We start from the raw sequence: 16,138 nt of genomic DNA on the forward strand, positions 1-16,138 counted from the left end.
TCACGCAAAAACTACTGAAAGGATTTTGATGAAATTTTACAATAATATAGCTTATACATCAGAATAATTGTGGCTGTAATTTTAAAAGATATTACGTAAATTGCGCAAAATATAAGTATCAATGTCATGTAAGTGCGATGCAGACGAAGTTACGCGGATCAGCTAGTCTTACTAATATTATAAATCCGAAAGTTTGTAAGTGTGAATATTGCATGGGTGTTTGTTGGTCTTACAAGCAAAAACTACTGAATGGATTTTAATAAAACTTTACAATAATATAGCTTATACATCAGAATAGCACATTAGGCTACAAATTTCACGCGAGTAAAACCGTAGGCAAGGATAGTTTATTCATGTAGGTACCTACTTACGTATTTGTAAAAAATCGTCTCCTTGTGTACTTCAGCGCCAGCAGTGTTTTAACCTTTGTAAGCTTTTATAAGCTGTTTTAGTGGTAAGAAAAGGCAGTGAAAATACAGGATAGAAAACATTATATTTTAGTCCTTCGGAATAGCAACGGTATTTTATAATAATATGATGTCCGTAAGCGCTTACCACTTACCATCTTGTGGGTGAACAGCATGATTCACCATACAAATGACATAAAAAATACGGTGCTTAGATATACATAATCTATATGATACAGATAATAAAACTATCTATGATCAACATATTAGATATTCAAATTTAGAATTAGAATTATGAGACTATAGAGAATTACAGTTACAAGACTTGTTTCCGTCGTCAATTCCAAAATGGCGGACAAAAAAATCAAAATTAATAAATCAGTAAAATGTTTTAATATTTTGACAGGGCCGAGTGAGACATCACTGTTGGCTACTGGGATACATTTATTTAAGTGATGACGCGACAGAACGGTGACCGAGTGCATTAGGTGATGACGTAGCACTTTCTTAATACTATTGCCTCTACAAATTGGCGGGAGTTTTTTGGTCTATGTTCTCTGTGGAATTAAAGGGCTGTCAAAATATCGTCAATATTGCAAAATATGGCGCTATTCCAAATTCAAATTCAGACATTCTTTTTTTCAAAAAGGACATTCTAGTCACTTATGCAAGTCAAGTTTTTTGTATTAATATTTGTTTTCTAGCCAGTCAGTGTGGAAGGAAAATAAATATTATGTAATATAATATCTCAAAACAATTTACACAGCGCCATCTAGTTCCAAGCTAAGCAGAGCTTGTGTTATGGGTACTAGATAACCGTTATAAATACATAGAACATACCCAAACAATCCTACTCATGAATACAAATCTTTGTACCTTGCGAGGAATCGAACCCAAATTACTACAAAACACTTCTTCGCCATCTAGTCCCAAGCTAAGATAAGGTACTAAACAACTGCTATAAATAATGAAAACCATAGGTATATTTTTAATATAATAGCACATACAGACGTAATTATTTATTTATGCCCACTTAGGAAGATTGCATACATATATACACACTAGTTACTAATGTATACATAGATACTAATACAAGGAAAAAAACAATCTTAATTTTACATACTACATAATGCAAATAGATAATACCCAATTGTATTCAACAAACAAACATACTCGTAGACACAAAAGTTTGTTTTGTATGAGGAATCGAACCCACGACCATCACCGAATAAGCCGGCGTGTTAAAGCACTAAAAAATACAACATTCGTTGCAGTAGTGTTACAGAAAATCCCCTGAAAAGCAAAATGCTCGTTCAGCGTGACACTGACGTTTTGTGGCGTCTATTTTTTCCCACAATTTACATAAACGCATGCGATCAATTTATCTCACAATGACCACACTTTAGAATTACCATTCAGACATTCTGTAGTTTGTAAAACATGCGCTGCAACTAGTTTAGCTTTATATCGTTTATAAAAAATCTCGTATCACTAAATGTGAGGTTAATTAGAGATATATATATATATATATATATATATATATATACATATATGTGTCGCCTGTCCCGGCAAACATTGTTTTGCTTTGTAAACATATAAATTGATATTGCTATTAAAAAATAGTGGTTGATGGTAGAAGGGTGAAAATTTAGTATTTTATGTATTTAATTAATAAATACACAGTAAAATTATAGAAAAATATTTAGGAGTGCCGGCCCACATACCATTGAGGATTATGAAAAATATATGTTGGCCGATTCTCAGACCTATCTGATATGCATAAAAAATGTCAATAAAATCGGTAGAACTGATGAGTTTAGTAATAAACACCGCGATATGAGAATTTTTTATATTTGATCGGGTCCAGGGACCCAACGCGGTGACCTCCCGCGATTTTTCCTGGTAATTGTCATGGCGGTGATGAAATTTTCTGATGAATTTGCCATGCTGAGCTAACTAACCAGACTTCATACTCATCCTATCATCCACTTCGATCCCGTCGGCGTACACCGTTAGTGCACCATTCCATTATCCTGATCATTAAAATCAAAAGACATATGGATATAAGAAAGTGAATAAAAGAAAAGAAATAATACATTTTATTTATTTATTTTCGCCTAAGATCTTATACTAAGTAGATATAATTTCACTTGGATGTACTCGTAAGAAATAAAACATTAAAAATACTTAATTGAAATATTTATTACCGAATTTAAGAAAAGGTTGTAATAAAAAAGTATATTATTATATATACTTTTTTATTACAACCTTTTCTTGTGCATGTATATATTGGTTTTTTGCCTCACTTAATTCTATATAGCTGTAGAATAAAGGGATAAACTTAATATATAAATAATAAATAAATAATAAATTTATAGTAATAAAGATTTTAATTAAGTAATACAATATATTTTTATTTCTTTCTTACTACACCTTTTTCTTAACAAGTCAAGTATCAAGCTATATATATATATATATATAGATTTTTAATTCTATAGTTAAGCAATTCTCATAACAACCTGTGTTCTGGTATGAATGGTAATATATAGCAGTGAAATTACTGAGTACAAATTATATCTTTTAGTTTCCTAAAAATTCTTAACACAGATACACAGACAGATATTCATATTTTTTTTTGTAAAACTCGTCTTCGTTCGGGTACCTGAGACTCACATATTTCAGCCACCAAGCAGCTTGTTTTGTAAGCTGTATTTCGGCTTTAGGATGCAGATTAGGCAGTGAAATTACAAGATAAGAAACATAACATCTTAATCCTGTGAGTATTAGTGGTAACACATGATAATGTGATGTTCGTAGCGCTATTCTTGTTACTATAAACGGGTGGTTGCTATTTACAATCTGTTGCTCTTCCAATTACTTAAAAAATATGTACATAGCAAACTAAATCTATATATACAGGGGGTGCTAAAATTGCCGCCGTATTTTGTTCATAGCGTTCCAATTGACGAATGGCCCTTTCTATCAAGTGGGCACTTATTTAACATTCCAGTTACGTAAAAACTTAAAAAAAATATACAACAATCAACTATAGATAATTAATACACATTAAAAATTAAAATTACACAATCCAAACATAATTTAAGTCAAGTTATACAATCATTAATAACAATCAAATAGCGGCATCATAAAATGCCAACAGAATTAACATTACAGAATCAATAATCTCTCTAAGAACCGTGAACTCTTTTTGCACAGAGCACCTTACAAAAAAATCGCAATGGAACACTCAGACCCCCCGTAACAATAGAAGAATGGACCCTGTTATTGGGGGAAAAAATTGCAAAGGACCTATTCATTTGAATTGTCATTTGTATTGTAAAAAATGATGTACAATGTTAAACAGAGGAGTAAAGAGACCGCGCCTTTTACAATCGGGTTTAGTCGGAGAACATCGGCAGATTTCGTTGGCGCATGGCGCTTCGTAAATGACATTTTTTTATTTTGCATGAGCACAGGATGCAGTGCAACAACTCGTATACAATTTAGTAAATGATTTTTATTTTTAAATTTTGCATTGGCACGGGATGTGTTTGCCTATAACAAAAATTTCGAAAATGCTTTATAAATTAAAGAAATTCTGGATGACGAATTTAGAATAGAATCAAAAGGAAATTTAAGGGTAATTTTTGTTATAGTCTTTATAAGTTTATAATTTTTCAACCCATTTGGTGAGAGTTTTTAAGTAACAAGCAGGTTTAAAAACAATTTTTGTGAAGTCTTAAGTAGTTCTAGATATTGTTTTAAATTGGAATGTATAACATTAAGGTTATGAATGATTGAAAACATGAATTGACTGTATTTGATGGTAATCATAATTAACTAGTACTACCTAAGTAATATTTTTGTGTTTTTTTTTATGTTTATTCCAATTACTGAAGATACCAACAGATATTTTTTATTCATTTTTGGTTCATAAAATATTTTATTTAATTCAATTAATAAAGTGGGTATTGTAATACCTAATTATAGGTCAGTGTTTAAAAAGTAATATTTCCTGGTACTAGATTATACTGGTACTACATAAGACAACTTATTACTTTATTAATGAAAAATTATTAAGAATCATTATTATTCTAAAATGTTTAATAGATCTTATTAATTATAGTAACATACTAATTTATAGTACATACATATATGCGGTATATGATTATTCATATATCTATGTAATTATGGAATATTTACGCATTACTCCCGCACTCGTTTTATGGAATTGAACTCCCTATAAAGTACAGGCCATCCGATAATATTGTCGGCAACAGCGAAATCTGACCCTTTAACAAAATAGTCTCTTGAATGCATTACCATCGGCGGGCCAGTCCAATTTTTTTATTAATAGAGTAACTTTTTTCTTTAAAATAATCAAGTCAAGTAGACTTAAAACTTTCGCTTTAGCCAGAAATATATATTATATATTCAGTCAAGATGAGGTGTTAGTTCCCGTATTTACTATAATTTGAGATATAATTACAACAAATTGTTTATGAAAATGTATATATGATATATGCTTAATAAATTTATTTATTTATTTGCCCCATAATTACCCCTCAACTTCCTAAATGTAAGATCGAATACTTTATCGTACCAAGTTTTATAAAGTGTTAAGAACATATATGAATGTCGAAATTAGCACATAATGGCGTTATAGACCAAGTATTACAACTATAAAGTACAAGTTATATTATGTTATCTGTGGTAAAAGAACAAGTCGCAGGTTCAGTGGAATACAGTAGAGAAACAATTGATGGCAGAGGTACTTTTTAAAAATTTTTACTACTCATATACATTGATAAGAAAATATTTAGGTTTTATTTATTACGCTTTAATATTTATTACAGTAGGTAGGTGTTACTATTTACGGTACTCTTTTACTGTTACCATTAAAGGTTATTACAACAAATAAATTGTTTTACAACATATTTTTATAAGTCTAATCTATGTAAAGCACTAGCAATATAATATATCAAATCAAATCAAACCAAACCAAATCAAAACAAAAGTTATTTATTTATTCATATAGGACATTTTAGCCGATAATAAAATTATATAGTCAAATTTTTTATTAATATTTTTAAGATTGAATTTCGTCACATTCATTCAAAATCTATTAATTATTATTTAAACAACATTCTGCCCAAACGGTAGTTGATTTAATAGAGTTCTGTGTTATTTTATGGTTTTTTTTCATGGCGGTTTTATTTATAGTTCTGTGACATTTATCGTTTGTTGCCGATATGCCTTTATGCTTTTATGAGGCGTGAACAAACCTTTTTGGTTTGGAGATTTGTTTATGGCTTCTCATTGTTTTTTTATACTACTTAACCATTTTTAAATTAAAAGCAATTCGATGATATTTATGGTTTACTATACTAGTTTGCAATGTCTGTTTCTAATAGTTAATATTGCAGATATAAATAATCTTAATTAGGTATATTCTAGTACTATAATATAACGACCACACAAGTGAAAGATAGTTCTTGTAGAATTAAAATAACTGATATAATATAAAGGCTTGTAAAATAAATTAACACAGATAATAAACAGACATTGTAAGCACTTATGAATGCTTTTTTATCATTCAGAACTAGTAGTTGCAATGTTACCATTAATTGTAAATATAATTGCATACTAATCATTTAATAGAATCTGAGCGAAAAGCACAGTTCCACGTAAAATAAATAAACAATAAACGTATAAAATGCTTACTCCACGGTAACCCTATTAGTGCTTCTAGGAACAATTCGAAATTCGAATTTGAATTTCGAAAAGCCGGCGCCGCGCAAGCAGTTTTATAGCGCAATAAAGCCGCTTGAAGCGCTATTACTGATTATTATGTTATGGTCGCGTTCTTTTTTTAGAAAATAAAAAAGTTCCCATCATGACGTTTAATGATCTATGGTTCGGTATTTGAAATGCAAAGCGCCATGTTTGTTTCATTGCTTTGCATTGAAAGGCGCATCGTAGCCTACATTATATATCTACCTACGTATGTTATGTACTGTGAATTATTATATAGGCAGGAGGTTTTATGAGGTGTTTGTTATGTAAATATTCTAAAATTAACTTCGCATAGAGCAATAATTATTTCATTTATAATTATTGGGTATAGCGACGAGTAGCGAAACTTAAGTTGTTGTTCAAAGCTTGGGAAATGTATAGATATTGTTACACCATTTTCTATGTAAATATCTTAATATGTAGCAGTGTTTATAATCTTAATAGTAGGTACATACTTGCAGCATTAATAGGCTGCTAAAAAAGGTAGTGAGTTCAATTCTGACTGACACCGAAAAACGTAGTAGTCTCAATAACATTTTTAATTAAACTTCCGGTAATGGAAACACCGATAACAATCGAACGCCACGTAAAACTCAAACATAAGCGAGAGAAATGCAAGTAGAGTAGTTTCAAGTGTCAGTTCACCATGATATCGACAGTTGATAATGCCTCTGTTAACCCCAGTTGAGATAATAGTCGTGAATGTATATCTAGGTAATATATAACGACCTAAGGTCGACTAAAAAGTCGTTTACGTGTGTACCTCAGTCTCACCTATTTCAGCCAAGCGGCTTGTTCTGTAAAGTATGTAGGGTGCAGGAAAGTTAGTGAAATAAAACTATAAGAGGCATGAAATTAGACCTCTGGAATAACATAACTTGGGTATTATCCTGCCATACCTTTTAATTTAACTGCCGTGTCACAATAAAAATGCCCAGGTAGGTTTATTTTACCACTTTTGGTCCTTAATTTGTATAATTGTTATTAATTTTAGTTAATAATTGTTATAATGAGTTATCTATAATTATCATATGTATGAGGACTAGGTAATAATTAATACATACTATAGAATATAACATACCTATATACGAGGCAAATGATGCAATAAATGAATAGCTAAATAATTATCTCACACTTTAACGGAAATATCTTCATTGCAAGCTGCTTGGCAACTAAAATATTCAAAATCTTTAAATATTTTAGCGTAACTATACTTAGACTTTCAAAAGTCTATCTCAGTAAAATTTGTGATTATTATTATCTAAATATATATAACTCAAAGGTGACTGATATAGTGATCTATCAACGCACAGCCAAAACCACTGGAAGGATCGGGCTGAAATTTGGCATGCAGGTAGATGTTATGACGTAGGCATCCACTAAGAAAGGATTTTGATTAATTCTACCCCCATAGGGATAAAATAGGGAATGAATGTTTATATGAAACTCTGTCCATTTTAAACCGATCGGGCTGAGACTTTGCATGCATAAAGCTACGATGACGTAGGCATCCCCTAAGAAAGGATTTTGATAAATTCCACCCCTAAAGGTATAAATTAACGCGAGCGAAGCCGCGGGCAAAAGCTATTTAAATTATATAATTAAAAAAATAATGAGCGCACGTGAATCCCCTGGTGTTTCAGGCGTTCATAGGTTACGGTAAATATTTACCATCAGGTGGGCCGTATGCTAGATTGCCAATATCGTAGTATAAAAAAAAATTTGAAGAAAATAATATTAAAAAGATCTAGACATCATGTCCATGTAACATAGGCTTATAAAGAAATTGCGCCTAACATGATTTCTTTTATATAAACAAAGTCTAAACGATTACCTACTTGAATGACGAGCGTGCATGGCAACAGTTCTTCATGCATGTTAGACATAGACACCTATATAAATATACATTGTAAATAAACCGGCTTTTAAAAACAAAGTAATTCAATTGAGTTTCTTGCCAGTTCTTCTCAATTGGATCTAATAGGTACTGAACTGGATGGTAGGGAAAAATATATAATATAATATAAAACGTTCATAAGCGGCTAAAATGTCCTACATGAATAATAGATTTTTTAATTTGAATTTGAATTTGAAAACAATTACAAAATAACTCTATCAATTTAATTATATATTTATATAAATCTGAGGTTAGGTCTTATAGATGATAATAGAGTGGCGCACCCGGTTGTGCTAATGGTTTATGCTGGCGGGGCACCAGTGAAGGATGATAAGATGAGTATGAGATCACGTCAGTTAGCACATCATGGTAAATTCTCCATGAATCATGATGGTTTCCAGGGGGAACCGCGTGGAAGTCAACCTGATATGGTACATTGATAGCAATGGAGTTATTAGTCCACATTACCAACAATCTCTTTTGAGAACAGGTCGTTTTTATATTAAGATAAGTATAAATAATAAAGTTAAGTTAAGATAGTTTTTATATTATTATTTCTTATATTTTTAATACCACTAGTTGAAGAGGGTGGTCCTTCAACTTCTACCCAAATTCTATCCAATAATTTATATAGCATAATAACGTTTGCCGTATCAGATAAAATCGTATAGGCATCTAATATTAAAACTTTAATGTTACAGTGTAACTCATGTAATATTCAGTGATCATGCTCATAATGTAATGTAATATAATTTTATACAACCCTATTCGTATATTACACTATAAAGAAACCAAACTGGACAAAGTTACTGTAACAAACTAGCTAATTTTCAAAATATCCGTTACAGGTGTATTCTTTTTCTGTATTATTAATTTTTCTGAATTAGTAGAAGACTATGAACAGATGTGGTAGTTACGTCGTGGGTAGAGTGTGATTCCCAGTAGAATCATCGTCTCTTAAGGTAGTTCTGACTAGTCATCGGGTTCCAGTAACAAAATCTAAATATATAAATAAACAGGTAAGTATACCGTCAATAACGAGATGACTGCGAACAGAGATGAATGAAAGAGAAAAACATATTACGCCGACCACAAATAGATGGGATAAGGAAGAGGCAGATGATGATTAAGAAGATAACGTCACGGCTGTTATTATATATGAGGTAGTCAGAAGCATTGTCAATTGTAGACTTCATGTTCAATGCAATACTTGATATGCCCACATATTGCTAGGTGGCAGGTGTTAAGTGTAATTTAATTTGTTATTATTTTTTGGGCTGTTAACGATGTTTACTTCAGTAGAAAGTTAGTCAGAAATATAAATTAACAGTATTTTTTTGTGTCGGCTAGATTTGAACTCACTACCGTAAGTCGGGGTAGAGTCACGTCGCTCTACATAGTGGCTACAGGTGCAGATGTCACACAATTTGTTACTTGAATAAATTTCATTATAAAATATATCCCTTATATAGTAGGTACATAAAATTGAATTTTGTTATCGCACTAAGAAATCTTTGCACCTGACTGTACAAACACATCAACAGGTCAAACGTAGCTTGTATAAAAACACGGTGACAATATATGAGTTCGACGACCTTTCCTTTGTTGGAACTTGATACCGCGTAACTGACACCACACACAAATCAAAGTTACCGTCACGAGAAATTTAAAAAAAGAACGCACTCCGATAAAAAAAAACTCGAAAAGCCTACGGCCTGGGTCTGGATTGATAGCCTCTGCCCGTCTTCTGGCACGTACTAAGCCAGCTGGGCGTGGCTTCTTATAACAGGTTACTACAGAAGAGAGCACCGCCAAAAAATACCCATAAAAAACATATAATGGTTACCCTGGCGCCGGCGATCGATGCTTCAGTGCCAACCCGCGCTCTCCTCACGTACACACGAAAAAAATCGCGCCACAAACGCTAACCAATCAGCTGGAAGCTCCGCCCCTAAATCATTCCACCTTTAAATCTGTAACGCCCATTGGCGCACACTAGCGCCACAACTCCCATACAAGTGGCATAGATCCGTACTAAATAGAAAGAGAGGGCGATACGCTGGGCCGTTCGTTTCTCGGACAATTTCCCCCAACCGATCATTAAGTGTTTAAATTCTACGGGAGTTGGTTGTGTCGAGTTTCGACGGAGGGGAACGCTATTAAAATATCCACAAACATTATCTTTAATTGGACAGAATTTTGTGCTTGTGTGCGTTCGTGCGCTGTTTTTTTTCACTCTCGACCAGTGACGATTCGGTTTTTTCGAAACTTGATGACTGTTATCAGCCGTGTTTAGTGTGCAGTGATCGTGTGTGATTCGATTGCCCGTTAAACTTAGTGGTTATCGTATATGACAATAGATTAGACACGTAAACCGGGAGTGACGAAAATGACATCGGTTACGTGACGAAAAATATATTGAACGCGGCCAAAATCGCGATACGTGACGGAAAGGCAAAAGTAAAATCGAAAAATGATCCACGTGCTCTGTAATTGTGAATCGTAATGCATGGTTCGTTAATTGATCGGCAATTATATTCCTGTCCCGTTCTTTCTAATTGCCAGCAACAATAATTTCGATTGCGCTACGTCACTAGTGCTAATTAATACATTTATTTAACAAGCCAATAAGATTTTAAAAGATATCAACCGAAAAAGTACGTTTTAAAAAAATATTTAAAAAATCGAACACAAGTTTTTTAATTTTCCACGACTGTGATTGCGGCAGAAGAGTGCGTTTACAAGACTAAAAGTGCTGTGACTATTTATTGTGTTCTAAAAAATATTTGTGACAAAGTGATGCTGTGTTTGATCGCTTGACTTGCACTAAACCGTAAGTACTCTACTCTTTAAATTACTTTTTATTACTTGTCTTAGGTATACTATTCGTAAATTATCTGTTTAATTTATTGTCTTGAAGATTTAATTTTGGTTTATAAAAGAAATTTACGAGTGGAGTAAAAAAATACAAAAAAGGAGTTAAGTCTCTGTAGTACCTACTTATGGCTCTACTTATTTTTTTAATTCTGTATTCATAAATCTTACGTTATATAGGGGAAAAATATTTTTTAGTAAGTGACTAATTGTCAGACTCTACCAACTAAAAAACTAAGCACATATCTATTCAAAATACAATACAAAGTTGGTTCATTATTAGTTAGTTAACTTTAACTCTAACCTTACCTATTCAAAGACCACATTAGATAATTCATATAAGTTAATTTTTGTATGTACTAAGTTAATTTTTTTATATACTATTGACAATACCAAAGCCTGACCCTATAACAGAATAGTCTAGAACTTGGCTAATAGGCTGTTGGACCACCTGATGGTAAGTGGTAACCGTGCCCTATAAATCTGCACAAACAGTACCTATTATGGACATCACGTTCGCCACAACGAACGCATGAATTACCATTCTGGAAGACTAAGTCATGGCTCGTACTTTGTAATTTCACTGCTTTACTAAACTTCTCACTAAGTACCTAATCTGTTTGATGTTTGAAAGATGTGAGATATAGTATTAATACGGTGAGACATAATTACTATGTTATCCACAGACACGACTACCTTCAAAGTCTATCTCAATCTATACTAACTAAGAGACCTACTGGAAAAAGAAATAATTTTTAATATAGAACAATTCTAATTGATCTAATAATAAATTTACTTCGCGTTATAATAACTATTCACAAAAATCAAATATAGGACGATTTGCTTTTTATAATGCCCCGATTGCAATAGGCCTCTCATAATGTAAAAGTAGTATTAAAAACTATAGTTTTAAGCGAATTAGGTACTTCAAATCTACTATTCTATCAGTAGTGTAAAGCGGCATTTTTAGATTTCCTTATATTCCAATTAGAATTGGTGCAAATGACCAGTTCAATATTGGAACAAAGTTTAAAAAAATATTTAATAAAACAAAAATGTAAGCTGCCAGTACCTACGTTAGTTCAAAATTATTTCAATATCTACTTTGTAGAAGACTTGTCACTAGGAACGAATTAATTTCATTTTTTTTAATAAGTAGTTTTAAGGCCCTGGAAATTCTCTTTCAGCCAAATAAAATAATTTTGTATGAATCGATGATACCACTATTATTAGATGCTAATATTCGTGCTAGTGCACTAATATTTGCAAGAAATTGTTTGCACAGATTCAATTTGAGTTTTTTATCTGTAAATACAAACCAGTCTAAATTACAACCCAACCTTTTAGTGTTAATTATGCAAGCTCACCTTTTTAAGAACGAATACAGGTTGTTACATAGATCCAATTTTCTTAAGGCCGGTCCCAATTCTTATAAAACGTAAGTAGTTGTAATTGCCCTGTGTTTGAAATAAAATATGAAAATATATAAAAAAATATTTTAAAATAAATAAATTACGAGTAATGGATATACTTAATGAATTGTTCAATAATTTTAAATTATATACATTGGTATTGCTTGACCCTATATCTTTATATGGGAACTAATGAGAATAACGTGTAATAAAATAATGTTATGACAAGTGTGAAGAATCAAACTCGCTACAGTGATATGCTAATCCCTAAACCACCGAGACCGTCAATACTTTATAAACTTAAGTAATAAATCAACATTGAGTATGAAAGTATGCTAAATCTATGAGATTATTATTAGGTATTACAAATTTAAGTAACCAAGTGCCAACGCCCTTAATCCTTACCCACATCCTTCATTTAACTGGGCCGTTTTAATTAATATTACAAAATATGAATACCAAAACCTGGACTTGTATAAGTGACTAAAACATCGTACTGATAACCTAATAATAAAAAAAAAGAAATTCAGTTGAGTTTATTGTCAGTTATTCTGAATTGAATCTTTGAATCTTAAATGGACGGTAGGGAAAAATGTGATACAAAAAACTTTACGATCGTAATCAAATGTTCATAAAAAAGGCATATCCTACATGTATAAATGATTTCATTTGATTTTTATTTAGATATTGTAAACTTTTATTATAATCACTTATTAAATAAACAGGTTTATTTTAAACTCCCTAATAAAATTAGTTACCTATTTCATTTACTTCTATTTAAATAAATTAATCTATAGTACATACTAATATACAGAGAGCGGATATTATTATGAGGAAGGGATTTTACCATCAGTTGGGTCGTATGCTTGTTTGCCACCATCGTAGTATAAAAAAACAGTGAAAGCACTATACCAATTTGTGATATTATTTTCATCTTTGAAATGTGACATGATTCCAGATTGATAAGCTGTTATCTATAGGTATATATTTTTTAAATTATAACCTACATGAAATCCTACATGAAACCCTCAAACATATAACAAGAGACAACTAGAATACTGATAAAATAAGATCAAAACTATCTCTACAACTGCTATTAAATTAAAATTTATACACTCTAAATAGCTATCTAAATATTACCGAACCAAAATGATATTGAAACCTTCAAGAGACGAGCTTATTCCTTCTTAAATGGCCAGCAACGCACTGCAATTCCTCTGGGGTTCATCCTCTTTAATATAAAAATGTATGTTTACATTGTATAATTTAAAATGAAGTGGCTTCCGTTGTCTTTTTACTTATATCTTTTAAACTACGCAACGAATTCAATCCAGTTTGTAGCTATAGATAGAGTTATTCAAGAGGAAGGTTTATATGTATAAAGCATGTACACCCGTGCGAAGCCGGGACGGGTAATTAGTATATATGTATATAAAACTGAATATTTTGGTTGGTTATATGCGCTGATGTTAAAATAACTCCAAATGTCAAATAAAATAATCCTTATAGTGTTGGATAGCTATTTTAACTAATAATAGTTATGGACTTTATACCTTTACGATACGACCAGTAGGATATTTTAAACTAACAATATAGTTTTTGTTAAGCGACACGCGAATTTCTTGCACGTTCTTCTTGTGATGACACAGCTTTCCGAATGAGCGGTATATTAAAAAAAATAACTTTGACTATTCAAAAATGCTTAAATTAATTTATTTGAATAAAGAATATTTTTTTCTTTTCTAACAATATTCAGTTTATATAGGCAAAGAACACATGGCTATAGTTATATGGCCAAAATGTGATGCAGAGGAAATTGCGCGTCGGGTGATAAAAATATAAAAATTGTCATAGACAAAGTGAAACATAGAATTTGATAATCTAAAATACAATATTAGGTAGGTATGTGAGAAATCATAGCATGAACATTAGAACAACTCGTCTGCGTGGGCATCTCTGACTCACCTATTTCATCCGCTATACTTGCTCTGTAAGCTGTGTTTCGGTTGAAATATGAGATATGGCAGAGAAATTCCTGGGTACGGAGACATGACAATTAAGTCTTCCGGAATGATAACGCATGAGGGTCTCATGATGATATCCGTGGTTCTATTCATTTTACATTGGTAATAGTAACTTCTTTCCGTAAGATCGACTTTTATTTGTTTTCGCTAATCCATTTACTGAAATAAAAGTTTAATTATATTAACATAACTAAGAATCGAATCTTGAAAGCCATAGTAACGTATTCACCGTCATCATCATATGCTTCTTCCTTATTTCATTAATTTGTGATCGGCGTAAGTCATCTCGTTATTTACTGCCTTTCTTATAATATCATCTTTCACATAGTCCATCCATCTTTTTTCGGTATTCCTCTGCCGTTATACTTATTTTATATATATAGTATTCACCGCTAACCATGTAGGTAGTAAAACAAATTATTCGCTTTATTACGGATAAAATTAATTTTATTATTGTTACATTTACGATGTAATAGAGTCGCGTTCACTTGAGCTCAATGCCAGACCATGGAATTCGAACACAGCCTAGAGCGGTTTGAAGCGGGCCTCTACTATATGGGTATTAAAAGCTTTGTGGAAATACTAATAGGCATTATGGTCATGCGATCTTTGCCTATATTACATCGATATTCTTAAAAAATATATAGTCAGTTTAAAATATTGTACACAGAGTAAATAAGAACTGCGTTTCAAGAGTCGGTATTTTATAATGAGAACCTAAACAAAATTGAATCTATCCAATCACGAGCAGTGTTGCAATATTATTCTAAAAATCGTGGTTACACAGTTTAATATAAAACATATTTCGTTATAAGTGACGCGGGCTTGATATATTGAGTTACAACTTACTTTTTTTATTTATTTTTAAGTCTCAATACCACAGAGCGAGAAATTCGACACCACGAATAAATCGATATGAATCGATGATAACTCAAAAACTACTGGTCAGATTTTGATCAAATTTGTATAAGACTACACGTTCAGCATCAGCTTTCAATTAAAAATCGATGTATCTAGAAAAAACCTAAAACCATAAAATTTTGTTTAATTGAAAACGTCTTCCTTTCTTGAAGTCGTTTGAAAAACCGAGTATGATATTGAAAAATTATTGATGGATATTAAAATGACTAAATATTTCAAAATAGACTCAATACTAGCAAAATTGTTATAAAATAGTAGTTACTCAAAATCAACGAAACTCTAAATCATTATATTCTACAATGACAACCAAATTGAGCTTATGTTTATCTCAAATAAATTTTATTTGATTTGATTGGAACGAAATTACCACATTTTAATAAACAAACATACTGCCTTTTACTTTGGAAATAAGAAAACTTTTAGATTTCAGATTTATTTATTTGCCATGTAAAACAGGTCATTTAGCTTGTAAAATAGTAAATATTAACATTAAGATAATTTTATATTTGACTTTGACATATATTCATGAATGATATAAAATTGATTATTTTCAAAAGATGGCTTAAAGTTCTACTAAATTTCAAAATTGATAAATCGGCTATTTCTTTTGGCAATCTATACATCATTATTCAAATTAAATGGCAGTACCTACCTGCTTAATATATTTTGTTAGCCTTTCTTTGATACAACTTTATATTTTAATGGGATACTACATAGTTGCAGTTTAAGTCTCTTTTATTACAAGTAAATTAAATATTTATACAAGTAATCATGATCGTTATGACACCAATTAGTTCATAAAACGTA

General features: G+C 31.4%; 1 protein-coding gene across 6 annotated transcripts in view; it reads left to right on the plus strand.

Moving 5' to 3' along the window:
* Positions 1-10,216: 10,216 nt before the first annotated feature.
* The window catches only part of LOC131852242 (homeotic protein distal-less-like), a 114,677-nt gene continuing 108,755 nt past the window's right edge, over positions 10,217-16,138 (plus strand). For all 6 annotated transcript variants that reach the window (XM_059202889.1, XM_059202892.1, XM_059202893.1 and 3 more), the window contains exon 1: positions 10,217-10,933. The gene's annotated coding sequence lies outside the window, so the exon portion shown is untranslated. The remainder of the gene's footprint in view (positions 10,934-16,138) is intronic.

The sequence above is a fragment of the Achroia grisella genome, unplaced genomic scaffold (genome assembly GCF_030625045.1).
Source record: "Achroia grisella isolate CSIRO2021 unplaced genomic scaffold, CSIRO_AGI_Agris_v1 utg841, whole genome shotgun sequence".
Taxonomy (NCBI): domain Eukaryota; kingdom Metazoa; phylum Arthropoda; class Insecta; order Lepidoptera; family Pyralidae; genus Achroia; species Achroia grisella.